The sequence below is a fragment of the Microtus oregoni genome, unplaced genomic scaffold (genome assembly GCF_018167655.1).
Source record: "Microtus oregoni isolate MIOR12 unplaced genomic scaffold, Mior012 000052F_000, whole genome shotgun sequence".
Taxonomy (NCBI): domain Eukaryota; kingdom Metazoa; phylum Chordata; class Mammalia; order Rodentia; family Cricetidae; genus Microtus; species Microtus oregoni.
Window position 1 is genome coordinate 453262 of NW_024543812.1, and position 15985 is coordinate 469246.

A 15985-nucleotide genomic window follows, 5' to 3' on the forward strand; every position below is an offset into this window, starting at 1 on the left:
CGATGCCGTGTGCTGTTGAGGACATCGACAACTTTCACCCATGTTAATGTGGTAATGGAATGTGGCATAGACACTTCAGAAAAGTAGTCTGCCAGTATTATGGTTTGAATTTGAAATACCCCACCCGCAGTTTTAGGTATTTGAACACTTGGTTGCCAGCTTGTAGTACTGTGACACGGAGCCTAGCTGGTGGTTGAAGAACTATAATGCACTATATTATGCATCATAGTCTGACTGAGTTCTCTGCTTCCTTGTTGTTACTGTCATATAGCAGGCATCTGCTGTCTGGTTGCCAGAGCCACCTGCTGCCCTGCCTTTCACCCCATCACAGACTATATCTTTTCAAACCATAATGCAAAATAAAATTTTCCACTATTGTAGTGTTTCTTGCCACAGCAACATAAACAGTAACCGGTACATAAATTTAGTACTCAAAAGTGAGATTATTCAGCCTGGCGGTGGTGGCGCATGCCTTTAATCCCAGCACTCGGGAGGCAGAGGCAGGCGGATCTCTGGGAGTTTGCGGCCAGCCTGGTCTACAAGAGCTAGTTCTGAGACAGGCACCAAAGCTACAGAGAAACCCTGTCTCAAAAAAACCAACAAAAAAAAAAAGAAGTGAGATTATTCTTCTGATAAACCTTGTGGTTCATCAGCTTGTGGAACTGTTTTGTAGGAAGAATCTAGAAAAGTTTAGAGCTGTGGGCCAAAGAAGCTTTAGGAGACTGTAAGCAAAGCTTAAGAAGCTATCCTGTTCAGTGTGTAAGGCTAGACTTTCTATAGAAAAGCAGTAAAGGTTGTGCCTAAGAGATATTGGTAGGGGAAGATTTTTATTGGACTAAACTATTCATGCTCTTTTGACAAACACACCTGTCTATTTCCTTGTTTTTTTTTTTATTGCTGTGATACAACTCTATGACCAAGGCAATTATAGAAAGAAGAGCTTGTTTGGGCTTGCACTTCCAGAGGAATAAGAGCTCACCATCATTATGGAGGAGGCAGGCATTGAAGCTGGGACAACACCCCAAGAGCTCAGATCCTACCCCACAATCAGGAAGGAGAGAACACACTGGGAATGGTGTGCAGCTTTGAGACTTCAAAGCCTACCTCCAGTGACATACTTCCAATGTTTCCCCGAAAGTGCCACCAGTTGTCCAAGACCATGGGAGACATTTCTTATTCAAACCAACGTAGTCCTGACATTTTGAGTGAGGCTGGATTTAAATGTAGTGTATTAATTTGTTCAGCAAGATACTGTAACATTCATGTTATGGTATGTTGTTGCTTGCTGTTTTTTATCTAACAAAAGATATATAAGATATACAATAAAAGGTATGCAATGAACAAAGAAAGGTATACATAGATATCTGATGAAATATATACAGGAAGTATGAAGAAAGATGTGAAAGAAAGATTTGAAAAAAAATGGAGTTACATGAGGAAAAGTGAATAAACTTAATTAAATTTATACTCAAGGCTACTGAGGACAAAACTACTGTAGATATAATTGTTAAAGAAAATAGCACTATTAAAAAGAAACTATACAGTTTGCTTTGGATGATAAGAAAGGTCACCCATCTAAGGCATAGCTTTTAGAAATGCAAATTTATTTAAAAGAAAGCACCTGAGGGAAACACAGCCAGCTACTACACAGAGAGGACCAAGTGGTGAGTGACCACCCACCTGGCAGGACACCCCACTCTCTAGGCCCTCCATACCAGATCAAAACCCCAGGCCTCTCCCCCACCTGCCTCAGCTTCTCTAGCCAGCCAGCAGGCAAGCTTCCTGCAGGTAGGCTGTTTCAACACCTCCATCCCATAGATGGGATCCTGTAAGCTACAAGTCCCACTCTGCCGCCAAAACTCTCTTATCTTCCCATGACCTCAGAGGAACTCTGAAACACAAGCAGCAAATACACAGAGAGGACCAAGAGATAGGACCAAGAGAAGAACCCTCAAGTACAGGCTGTGACTACAGAGAGGACCAAGAGTGTGAAACAAGAGAACAGGTCAAGAGAGCAGAGCAGAAGAGACCTCAGAGGCTCCCTGAGGCATAGAGAGCGACAGTACAGAGCAGATCAAGAACAGCTCCCAAAGATACAGATAGCCACTGCAAGGATTGGACCAAGAGGCAAAGACACTGCTGACACCAATTGGGGGGAAGAGATGGGTAGGCACCAATGCAAGAATTCATTCAACAACCTAAAAAGCAACATGGTAACACCAAAGCCCAGCAGTCATACAACAGGAAGACTTGATAATCATAACCCAGAAGAAGCAGAAGAAAATGATTTTAAATGTAACTTTATGAGGATGATGGAGAGCTTTAAAGAGGAAATGAAAAGTTCTCTTAAAGAAATGGAGGAAAAGATAAACAAAAATTGGAAGAAATCAATAAATCTCTCATTGAAATCCAAGAAAATCATGAAAAACAATCAAACAGGTGAAACGAACAGTTCAAACAGTTCAAGACTTGAATACTGAAATATAGGCACCAAAGAAACAGAACCCAAGGGAACTCTGGAACAATCCATCAAGACGAAATCTCAATCAATACTGAACATCTATGCCCCAAATACAAACACACTCACATATATAAAAGAAATATTTATAAAGCTTAATTTGCACATCAAACAATAATAGGAGACTTCAACACCCCACTTTCCCCAATGGACAGATCAACCAGACAGAAACTTAACAGAGAAATAAAAGAACTAACAGATGTCATGACTTAAATGAACTTAAAAGACATCTAGAGAACATTCCACCCAAACACAAAAGAATATACTTTCTTCTCAACACCCCATTGACCACATACTCAGTAGCAAAGCAAACCTGAACAGATAAAAAAAATGGAATAACCCCCTGTATCTTATTACATCACCATGGATCAAAGTTAGAATTTAACAACAACACTAATTGCAGAAAGCTTAAAATCTCATGGAAATTGAATAGTACTCAATTGAACCAAATCTGGGTCAAGGAAGAAATAAAGAAAGAAATTAAAGGCTTCTTACGATTCAATGAAAATGAAGGCACAATGTACCCAAACCCATGGGACACTTTTAAAGCAGTACTAAGAGAAAATTCATAGCACTAAAGGCTTATATAAAGAAAGTGGAGAAATCTCACACTAGTGACTTAACAGAACACTCGAAAGCTGTAGAAAAGAAGCAGACTCACACAGGAGGAGTAGAAGACAAAAAATAATCAAATTGAGGGCCGAAATCAATAAAATAGAAACAATACAAAAATCAATGAAACAAAGAGCTGGTTCTTTGAGAAATCAACAAGATAGACAAACCCTTATCCAAACTAATCAAACTGCAGAAAAGACATCCAAATTAACAAAATCAGAAATGAAAAGGGTAGCATAACAACAGACAAGAAGGAAATCCAGAGAATCATTAGGTCATACTATAAAAACCTATATTCCTATAAAAACCTGTATTCCACAAAATCAGAAAATGTAAAATAAATGAACAATTTTCTGGATAGGTACCAAATACCAAAATTAAATCAAGACCAGGTGAACAATTGAAATAGAGCTATAAACTGCAAGGAAATAGAAGCAGTCATCAAAAGTCTCCTAACCAAAAAAAGCCCAGGGCTGGATGGTTTCAGTGCAGAATTCTACCAGAACTTTAAAGAAGAGCTAATACCTATACTCTTCAAAGTGTAGCACATAATAGAAACAGAAGGAACATTGTCAAACTCTTTTTGTGAGGCTACAGTTACCCTGATACCAAAACCACACAAAGACTCAACTAACAAAGAGAATTACAGACCAATCTCCCTCATTAACTTTGATGCAAAAAATACTCAATAAAATACCTGCAAACTGAATTCAAGAACACATCATAAAAATCATCCAACGTTATGAAATCAGCTTCATTCCAAAGATTCAGGGATGGTTCAACATACGAAAATCTATCAATGTAATCCATCATATGAATAAATTGAAAGAAAAATCATACAATCATCTCATTAGATGGTTAAAACGCATTTGACAAAATCTAACACCCCTTCATGATAAAGGTCTTGGAGAGATCATGAATACAAGAAACATATCTAAGTATAATAAAAGCAATATACAGCAAGAAGACAGTCAACATCAAATTAAATTGAGAGAAACTCAAAGTGATCCCACTGAAATCAGGAACAAGACAAGGCTGGCCACTCTCTCCATTTATATTCAACATTGTTCTTGAAGTTCTGGCTATAGTAATAAGACAACAGAAGGAGATCCAGGGGATTCAAATTAGAAAGGAAGAAGTCAAACTTTTGTTGTTTGCTGATGATATGATAGTATACATAAGTGACTCCAAAAACTACCACGGAACTCCTACAGCTGATAAATACCTTCTGTAATGTGGCAGGATTCAAGATCAACTAAAAAAAATTAGTAACCTTCCTATATACGAATGAGAAAAAAGTTAAGAAAGAAATCAGAAAAACATCAGAACAGCCACAAATAGCATAAAATATCTTGGGGTAACACTAACCAAAGAAGTGAAATACCTGTTTTGACAAGAACATTAAGTCTTTGAAGAAAGAAACTGAAGAAGATACCAGAAAATGGAAAGATCTCCCATGTTCTTGGATAGGTAGGATCAACATAATAAAAATGTCAATCCCATCAAAAGCAATCTATAGATTCAATACAATCCCCATCAAAATCCCAACACAATTCTTCACAGACCTTGTGAAAGAACAATAATCAACTTCATAGGGAAAATAAAACCTTGGATAGCCAAAACAATCCTGTACAATAGAGGAACTTCTGGAGGCATCACCATCCCTGACATCAAGCTCTATTATAGAGCTACAGTAATGAAAACAGCTTGAGACTGGCGTAAAAACAGACAGGTTGACCAACAGAATTGAATTGAAGACTCAGTTATTAATCCATACACCTATGAACACCCGATTTTTGACAAAGAAGCTAAAGTTATACAATGGGAAAAAGAAAGCTTCTTCAGCAAATGGTGCTGGCATAACTGGATGCCAACATGTAGAAGAATGAAAATGGATCCATATCTATCCCCATGCACAATCTCAAGTCCAAATGGATTAAAGGCCACACTGAACCTGATAGAAGAGAAAGTGTGAAGTAGCCTTTAATGCAATGCAAACTTGTAAAACCGCTCTGGAAACCAGTATGACAGTTTCTCAGATAATTGGGAATCAACCCAGCAATACTACTCTTGGGCATATATACCCAAAGGATGCTCAATCATACTACAATGACACTTGCTCAGCTATGTTCATAGCAGCATTATTTGTAATAGTCAGAACCTGGAAACAACCTAGATGCCCCTCAGCCAAAGAATGGATAAAGAAAGTGTGGCATGTTTACACAATGGAGTACTACTCAACGGTAAAAAACAATGATATCTTGAAATTTGCATAAAAATAGATAGAACTAGAAGAAACCATCTTGATTGAGGTAACGTTGACCCAGAAAGATGAACACGGTGTGAAGGTTGAACTTACTCCTAAGTGGATACTAACTGTAAAGCAAAGGATAATGAGACTACAGTCCATGACCCTAGAGGAGCTAAGTAACAAGGTGAACCCTAAGAATAAACATATAAAAAAGATTTACCTGGAAAGGGGAAATAAATAATATTGCCTGACAAAATTGGGAGAGAAGGAAGGGCAGAAGGGGAAGAGGAGGAGAGATGGGGAGGAGGGAGGAGAACTTGATGAAACAGGATAGTTGAGCTGGAGGAAGAACAGAGATGAGAGTAAGGAAAGAGATATTTTGAATGAATGAGCCATTATGCTGCTAACAAAAATCTTAGCACCAGAGATATGTCCAAGAATCCACAAGGATGATCCCAGCTAATACCCTAAGCAATAGAGGAGAAGTTGCCCAAACTGGCCTTGTCCTGTAGTCAGACTGATAAATATCTTAAATGTCACTATATAACCTTCATCCAGCAACTGATGGAAACAGAGGCAGAGACCCACATTGGAGCACTGGACTGAGCTCCCAAAGTCCAGCTGAAGAGTGGGAGGAGTGAGAATATGAACAAAGAGGTCAAGACCATGATGGGTACATCTACTGAAACAGTTTACCTGAGCTAATGGGAGCTTACCAACTCCAGCTGGACAAGGAAAGAACCAGCATAGGACCAAACTGGACCCACTAAGGGTGGGTGACAGTTGCATGGCTGGGGCAGACTGCAGGGCCACTGGCAGTGGCACCAGGATATATCCCTACTGCTTGTACTGGCTTTTTGGGAACATATTCTCTTTGTATGTATTCATTGCTCAGCCTAGATATAGTAGGGATGGCCTTGGACCTTCCCAAAGCAATATGCCTTACCTTCTCTGAGGAGTGGGTGTGGGATGGAGTCGGGGTGAAGGTGAAGGGAATGGGAGTGGGAATTGGGATTTGTATGTAAAATGATAAAAGATAGTTTGTTTTCATTTTTTTTAAAAATAAAACTAAAACAAAGAAAGTGACTGAGAAGACAGAGCCCAGTGGTGTTCTACACCAAGTGTGAAATAGGGAAATGTTTTTCTTGGTTCAGATAGCGGGTTCCCAGAAACCACTATAGCCATTGTTCAAGGGGATCATAATACATCTTTAGCTGACAGCAGAATTTGTCATCATCCATGTGTCGCAGGTTTTATTGGCATGTAGAATGCAAGAGTTATTGGGTCATGGAGGTTTGCACCAAGGTTTCATAAAGTTTCTAAAGGCAGGCTATGTGCAGAAGGGCCAGATTCCTCATCGAGAACTTCTGCACTATGTATAAAACTGTAAAGGTGAAATTTAAGTTGTAGTGGAAACCATAGGATGGTGAAGATGCCTGGATCATGGGGTATAGCTTAAGGAAGACTACATGCATCAAATAGAGCCTCCTCAAGGGAATACAGATTGCAGGACCAGGACAGGAGTACCTAAGGCTATTGAAGTCCACATGATGATACAGTAAGCTTTTAATATTGGACGTGGGACTATAGGTTTGGCAAATATGCCCTGATATATTTCATTCATTACTATCTTCCCTTTTTTTTCTTTAAGAAGGGGAATAATTACTCTGTGTCATTGCCTCTGGGAATATTCCACTTTTAAAAAAAATTATTAGTAAGGCAGTAGTGGCACATGCCTTTATTCCTAGCAGGGAGGAGGCAGAAGCAGGTGGATGTCTGTGAGTTTGAGGTCAGCCTGGTTTACAGAGTGAGTTCCAGGACTGCCAGACTACACAGAGAAACCCTGTCTTGCAAACATTAAGAGAATGTGTGTAGTCTCAGAAAAGACTTTAGACTCTGGAGTTTTGACTAGTATTGCACATATAATAGCATGGGGGCTGGGCAATGGTGGTGCACACCTTTAATCCCAGCACTCGGGAGGCAGAGGCAGGTGGATCTCTGTGAGTTCGAGATCAGCCTGGTCTACAAGAGCTAGTTCCAGGACAGGCTCCAAAGCCACAGAGAAACCCTGTCTTGAAAAACCAAAAAAAGAAAAAAAAAGAGCATGGGGATTTTAAAAATTGAATTGAATGTTTTGTATTATAAGGCAGATATGAATCAATGGTAGTTTATTAATTACTTTACTATTGCTATAATAGAAGAGTAATACAAAAAGCAATTTGGAGGAGAAAGGGTTTATTTTGGCTTATGGTTTCAAGGAGACAGATTCTATCATCATGGAAAAGAAGACATGACAATGAGCAAGAATACCATGGTAGCAGGAAAAAAACTGATTGATGACATTTTCACCTGCACACAGAAAGCAGAGTTGAACAGAAAGTGTGACCAGACTATAAACCCTCAAAGCCGCAGCAAGAAACTTCCTCCAGCAGGGCTCCACCTTCTAAAGGTTCCGCAACTTTCCCGAATAGTGGTATCAGCTGAAGACCAAGTGTTTAAAAATCCATGAACCTATGGAGGGGGCATTCCTCACACTAATCACCAGGATCATGCCACAGCAATGCTTCAGCTTCAAATCACCACGGGGGACCAGAGGCAGGATGTTAGAGTTGAAATGTGGGCGTTTCCCCCAGGCTCCTGTGTTTGAATGCTTGGTTCCTAACTGGTGGGGCTGTTTTGTGGGGTTCTTGGTACCTTTCTTTTGTTTGGGGAGCTTCATGGCAGATATACTCCTTATGGGCATGACATATATCTTATATTTTGGCACATCAAGAAATGTGACCCTCTATTGCAGAGATTCCCAGCCTTCCTAATGCTGTGACCCATGTACAGTTCTCATGTTGTGGTGACCCCCAATTATAAAATCGGTTTTGTTGCTATTTCATAACTGTGATTTTTCTACTGCTATGAATTGTAATATAAATATCTGTGTTTTTCTGATCATCTTAGGTAGCCCCTGTGGAAGGGTCATTCGACCCCCAAAGGGGTCACCATCGGCAGGTTGAGAACCACTGATCTAAAGTTCATAAGATCTCTGAGCAGTTTCTTATGTCTGCATGTGATTTTACCCTCATGTCAATAAAGATTTCAATACAAATAGAAACGGTGACAGATACAGTCACTAACTGAAAAGAAATGTGAAAATATCTTTAAGGAATAACAGACAAATCTTTCTTCTAGGCAAGGCTCCCAGACCACCTTCTGTTTTTTTGGCAATTTCCTCCCAGAACACTACATCGGAGACAGATCAGAAGTTTACTCTGGTCTCAGTGGGATGGACTGCCACATCATTCATACAAGAAGAAAGCTCCTCAGAACTACTGCTGTGTATTTGCTACTCGTTTTCTATAGAGCACATGTCTGACGATATCTACATGACATTGTAATTTCCAGGGTGGGGACAAACTTTTGAGTTAGTAGGGCCTGCTGACTGTTCCACATATCCTATCCTGTAGGCCCTTTCCTATGGTTCTAAGTGTGATTCACTAGCAGGATCCTCAAGGGCCTTGAAACATAGATAATGCCATTTGTTGACATAATGAATACCAGTGCCAGGGGTGGGGCTTTTCTCAAGTGTCTTTACATAGTCCTGACTGTAGCCTCCCCTTTGCTTCAATTAGGCTTTTTGGTTCCCTGTTGGCCAAGTCAAGGGTGTGCCCCAGGGCCTTGATTTATGGTGAGTCTTCTTACAGCAGAGAAATATCCTTTGGAATGGGTTTGTATCAGCTTCTGTTTCAACCTTTTTTAAAAATTTATTTTTTATTGATATTTATTGAGCTCTATATTTTTCTCTGCTCCCCTCCATGCCTCTCCCCCCTTTAATCCTCCCCCAAAGTCCCCATGCTCCCAATTTACTCAGATCTTATCTTTTTCTACTTTCTACTTCCCATGTAGATTATATCTATGTAAGTCTCTCTTAGTGTCCACATTGTTGTCTAAGTTCTCTAGGATTGTGGTTTGTAGGGTGGCTTTCTTTGCTTTATGTTTAAAAACCACCTATGAGTGAATACATGTGATAATGTCTTTCTGTGTCTGGGTTACCTCACTCAAATAATGTTTTCTAGCACTATCAATTTTCCTGCAAAATTCAAGATATCACTATTTTTTTCTGCTGTGTAGTACTTCATTGTGTAAATGTACCACATTTTTCTTATCCATTATTCGATCAAGGGACATTTAGGTTGTTTCTGGGTTCTGGCTATGACAAAGCTGCTGTGAACATAGCTGAACACATGTCCTTGTGACACAATTGAGTATCCTTTGAATATATGCCCAAAAGTGGTATTATTGTGCCTTGAGGAAGGTTGTTTCCTAATTTTCTGAGAAATCGCCACACCGATATCCAAAGGGGTTGTACCAGCTTGCATTCCCACCAGCAATGCAGAAGTGTTCCCTTTTCCTCACAACCTCTCCAGCATAAGTTGTCATCAGTGTTTTTGATCTTGACCATTCTTACAGGTGTAAGATGGAATCTCAGAATTGTTTTGATTTGCATTTCTCTGTTGAGTAAGATGTTGAACATTTTCTTAAATGCCTTTCAGCCATTTTAGAATCCTCTTTTGAGAGTTCTCTGTTTAGGTCTATACTTCATTTTTTTTATTGGATTATGTGATATTTTGGTATCCAATTTCTTGAGTTCTTTGTATATTTTGGAGATCAGACCTCTGTCTGATGTGGGGTTAGTGAAGATCTTTTCCCATTCTGTAGGCTGTTGTTTTGTCTTGTTGACTGTGTCCTTTGCTTTACAGAAGCTTTTCAGTTTCAGGAGGTCCCATTTATTAATTGTTTCTCTCAGTGTTTGTGCTGCTTGGGTTATATTTAGGAAGTGGTTCCCTGTGCCAATGCATTCAAGTGTACTTCCCAGTTTTTCTTCTATAAGGTTCAGTGTGGCTGGCTTTATGTTGAGATCTTTGATCCATTTGGACTTGAGTTTTGTACATGGTGATAGATATGGGTCTATTTTCATTTTTCTATGTGTTTATATCCAGTTATGCCAGCACCACTTGTTAAATATGCTTTCTTTTGTCCATTTGATAGTTTTTACTTCTTTATCAAAGATCAGGTGTTCGAAGATGGTTGGATTGATATCTGGGTCTTCTATTCGGTTCCATTGGTCCTCCTGTCTGTTCTTATGCCAGTACCAGGCTGTTTTCAGTACTGTAGCTCTGTAGTGGAGTTTTAAGTCAGGGATTGTGATGCCTCTAGAAGTTCTTTTATTGCACAGGATTGTTTTGTTTATCCTGGGTTTTTTGCTTTTCCAAATAAAATTGAGTACCATTATTTCGAGGTCTTTGAAGAATTTTGCTGGGCTAAATTCAAAGTATTAGCCAGACATTAGATAAGGAGTCCATGAATGTGGGAGGGCTGAAGAAGTGAGGACTTCAAAAAGTTTGTCCTGGGCTAGTCCTCGTAGGTCTTAGGGTATGTGTTCTGAAATGAGGTCACAACTATGCCATTGTTGTGAAGGTATGACCTGGCTTGGCAAGGAAAGAGTTGCTCACACTTCTGAATACCTGCTGTGTTGTACCCAGCATTAGACTATATACCAAAAATAGCTGCTATCTCCTCTTTTAGAAAATGGTATGCTTCTGTGAAGATCAGCGCAACTTTGGAACTTTGTGGTGATTGCCTATTGTTTTCATCTTGTATCCCTTTCTTTTAGTTGGAACATGTCTTAGAGCAGTGGTTCTCAACCTTCCTAGTGCTGTAGCCCTTTAATAGAGTTCCTCATGTTGTGGTGACACCCAACCATGAAATTATTCCATTGCTACTTCATAACTGAAAGTTACTGTTATGAATCATAGTATCTGCAAATATCTGTGTCTTCTGATCATCTTAAGCAAAGGGGTCACTACCCACAGATTGAGAACCTCTGATCTAGTGTGTCTATGTCTAGAACATTGATGAGAAAGTCCCTTTGCTTTTTCGCATAGTTTTCCCATACTTTTACCTAATTATTAGTCCATCTATGTTAACATGAATCTCTTATGTTGCAAAATTATAGTGTATCTGAGCCTTCGCTTTACTTCCAGTAATATGATGCACCTTCAAGCTGGACCAATATTACGAAGACCAGTGGTGTAGATATCCTAACTCTTTTGAATTCTGTAACTTGCCTAGTGACACACAGTGAACCAGGGGCAGAGATTTATTTCCCTCATTCATAGGAGTTTTTGCTCCCTTTGTTCTATTAATGTCCTGGAAACGTTTCTCTGTGTTGGCTGCAGGGGTCACACATGGGCTACATCTCATCTTCTACATTCCCAGCATTATTTTAGCTTAGACATTTGACTTCGGGTAGTTAAGCTTCAATTTCCTCTCCTCTCCTGCAAAATTGGGGTATCAGCAGCACCTGACTTGTAGAATAAACCCAAGGATTAAATGGTGAGTGCTCATGCATGTGCTTGCACACACACACATACACATGCGCACACACATGCATAGGTTTTTTTGCAAATGACATAGTCATCTATGAAGAATAGTATAACACACTAACAAAACAAAAAATCCTTATGGAACTGACAGGACAAATTATTAATATACAGCAATCAATTACTTTGTTTTATACTAGCAATGGCTAATTACAATGCAAAATGAGCAAATGAGGTTTTAGAGAGATGGCTCGGTGGTTAAGAGTGTTGGCTGCTCTTGCAGAGGACCTACTGCAGTTCCCAGAACCCATATAATGTGGCTAACAACTCCCTGTTACTCAAGTTCTAGGGGATCTGACATCCTCTTCTGGCCTCTACTGGCACCTGCTCCCACTTGCGGCCCTCATAAGTAAAATAAACTATTTTTAAATTAAAATGAATATCTTTTCTATCAGAGGCACAGTTAAAAGGCTTAGCTACAAATCTAACAAAATGTGAGGGATATTTATGCAGAAAACTAAAATTCTGATGAAAAATTAAGAGATGATCCATATGCATGGAGAGATGACTGGGTTCATGGACTGAAAGACACAGGATTGTTGAGAGCTTGCTTCTCGCCATCTTCCCTGGTAGCCTCAGTGCAGTTCCTACTGGAATCCCAACTACTCTGTGTATTGACTGACTGATTCTCAAATTAACATAGAAAGGCAAAGGCCTGAAATGGCAATGTCCTGAAGAAGCACAAAACTGGAACACTTAGACTGTGCCTGTGACTTCAAGACTTGCTATAAAGTGACGGAAAGCAGGATATTGTGAAATTGGTACAAGACTAGACAAACTGCCCATTGTGGTGGCACACATAGGTAGGATTTGCTGAAGGAGGAGGATGCAGGAAGATCTTGAGTTTGAAGCCAGCCTTGGCTACACACTAAAACAAAAGAGCAGACAAACCAGTAGAGCAGAAAATTCTCAGAAATGAACATAAACAAATTTAGGCAGCTAGTCTTTGGCAAAGAGCAAAGCCAATTTAATGGAGAAAGAATATTTTTTTTAACAATGGTGCGGAAACTATTGGATCTCTACAAGAAAATGAACCTGAACTTGGTTGGCATGGTGACTCTTGCTTGTGATGTCAGCACTTGGGAGGTGAAGGAAGGCAAAACAATTGAGAAGTCATGTTTGGCCACTCTGGGCTATGAGTTCATCTCAGAAAACTAAATACACAAAAAGCTGCAACAACAAAAATCTGGACAAAACCTCTTTATCTTTCATGCAATGTCTAGTTTCTGAGAGGAGGGAGAGTCAGGGCATGAGCCATGTGTGGTACTGTAGGAGAGGTGGAGGGGGTGCTGGGCAGCTCAGTGGATGAGCATCCTTTGAGAATTGTCTGCTCTCAGACAGATATGGCCTTGATGGTAAAAAGATTCTAGGTATGACTGTACGCCTGCTTTCTCATTACAGAGTATGAAAAGCTAATAATAAACCATCGCTGTCCTTTCAGGAATGAATTTTTCAAAGGAAGCAGTGAAGGTTTCTTCAAGATGAGAAAAAAATTCCTCAGCCCCCTCTGCTGGCCATACTGGAGAATAACAGGTAAGGAAATGACGAGAATGTACTCTTTGTGAGAAATATTTTTTAAAATTTCTTTTTTATTACTTTATAAATAATACCAATCCAAATTCCCACTTCCTCCCCTCCTCCCACTTCCCTCCCGCTCCTCCACAACCCAACCCAACCCTCCCTCCCACCCCTCCAGTCCTAAGAGACAGCAAGGCACCCTGCCCTGTGGGAAGTCCAAGGCCCTCCCCCGTACATCCAGGCTTAGGAAGGTATGCATCCAAAGAGAATAGGATCCCAAAAAGCCAGTACATGCAGTAGAGACAAATCCCAGTGCCATTATCTGCCTCTCAGTCTGCCCCAATTGTCAGCCACATTCAGAGGGTCCAGTTTGATCCCATGCTCGTTCAGTCCCAGTCCAATTGGCTTTGGTGATCTCCCATTAGATCAGGCACACTGTCTCAGTGCATGGACAAACATCTTGTGGTCCTGACTTCCTTGCTCATATTCTCCTTCTTTCCACTCTTCAACTGGACCTTGGGAGCTCAGTCCAGTGCTCCGATGTGGGTCTCTGTCTCTATCTCCATCTGTCGTCGGACAAAGGTTCTATGGTGATATTCAAGATAGTCATCAGTCTGACTATGGGACAAGGTCAATTCAGGCACCCTCTCCTCCACTGTCCAGGGTCCTAGCTGGGGTCATCCCCGTGAACTCCTGGGAACCCCTCCACAGCCAAGCCTCTTGCCAACCCCAAAATGGCTCCCTCAATTAAGATTTCTTCCTTGCTCCCACATCCGTCTTTCCTCCATCTCAACCATCCCATTCCCCCAAACTCTCCCCTCTCTCTCCCCCTCTCCCCTTCCCCCCACCCCCATGCTCTCATCCATTGCTGATGGGAATGCAAACTTACGCAACCACTTTGGAAATCAGTGTGGCGGTTTCTCAGAAAATTGGGAGTCAACCTACCTCAGGATCCAGCAATACCACTCTTGGGAATATACCCAAGAGATGGCTTTGGTGATCTCCCACCAAAGCCAATCATACTACAAAAGCATTTGTTCAACTATGTTCATAGCAGCATTATTTGTAATAGCCAGAACCTGGAAACAACCTAGATGCCCCTCAATGAAAGAATGGATAAAAAAAATGTGGCAGTCTACACATTAGAGTACTACTCAGCAGTAAAAAACAAGGACTTCTTGAATTTTGCATGCAAATGGATGGAAGTAGAAAACACTATCCTGAGTGAGATAACTCAGACCCAAAAATATGAATATGGTATGTACTCACTCATTAGTGGATTCTAGCTATAAACAAAGGACAATGAGCCTGTAGTTTGTGATCCTAGAGAAGCTAAGTAATAAGGTGAACCCGAGAAAAACATATATAGATCCTCCTGGAAATTGGAAGCAGACGAGAATGTACTCTTGAAAATATGCATATGCTCCTAGGGGCAATGAGCTCAGATAGCCACATGTCTTCACATGCTATTGCACATAGAACATACACTAAGACATGCACAGGCACACGTTAACCATAAATTATGTCTACATTAGCACAAGGTAGTTGAGAGTGCCTGCCCAGGCCTTACACAGACCAGTTATGTGTATTGCATTTAGTGTTTTATAATCCTATGCAGATTAATTTTTGTTTTTAAATATTATTTCATTTTTTTCTCATTTTAATTTTTTTGAGACAGGGTCTCACTGTGCAGCCCTGGCTGTCCTGGAACTGACTATATAAACCAAGCTGGCCTTTCTGAACCTCAAAGAGATTCTCCTGCCTCTGTCTTTTCTTAAAGCCATGTACCACCTGGAATGTTTACTATTTTATATAATTTGAATGTTACTATTTTAAAATGTATGCTTATAAGGACATAGACATATGTGTATATGGATGTCTATATTATCATAATGTATGAAAAGAGCCTAATTAATACATATTAGGCACACAGCAAATGGAAGCCATTATACTCCTATTATCATTGTTGCTCTACCAAATTCAGAGTTCTAGCTTAGTTACATATGATTGGGGAGTATTAGCAAATGTTACTTGCTGTTTACACTATTCTAGCAACTATTCTTTAGGCTTCCTACATATTTCCTGTTCTAATCCTCAGACCTCTATGAAGTAGGACCTATTATTTTGCAGGTGAGTAAAATAAGTCTCTGAAGGGAGGGGTATGGTACTTATCCATGGTCATACAACTAGGAATTGGAGGAACTTGGAAACACAGTCTGGTTATAGGGTGATTTTAAACGGTGCACTACTTCTGCCATATGGATTGGATTAAATGACATGTTTTTTGCAAAATATTTAGTATAATAGTATTCATACCATAAACACACAACAAGAACCTACTCAAATTTCCACCATGTCACTTGCTACATACATGCATGTATTACATACCTATCTATGGGTACATATATGAAGAGCTAGTTTGATACCAGATATACATACCTACATCCTCATATATAGATTATCCTACCAATTCCATTCAGTACCATTTATTGAGTGCATATCATATTATGTTACTGGGGTTTTTCTAGGCAGTATGGAGTTGAAATTTTCTAGTTTTGTGGATCTCACTTTATAGTAAGTGAGAAGATAATATGTTTAAAAACACACATGTAATTGGTTTGATACGAATATGTTCATGACAAGGTACAGACA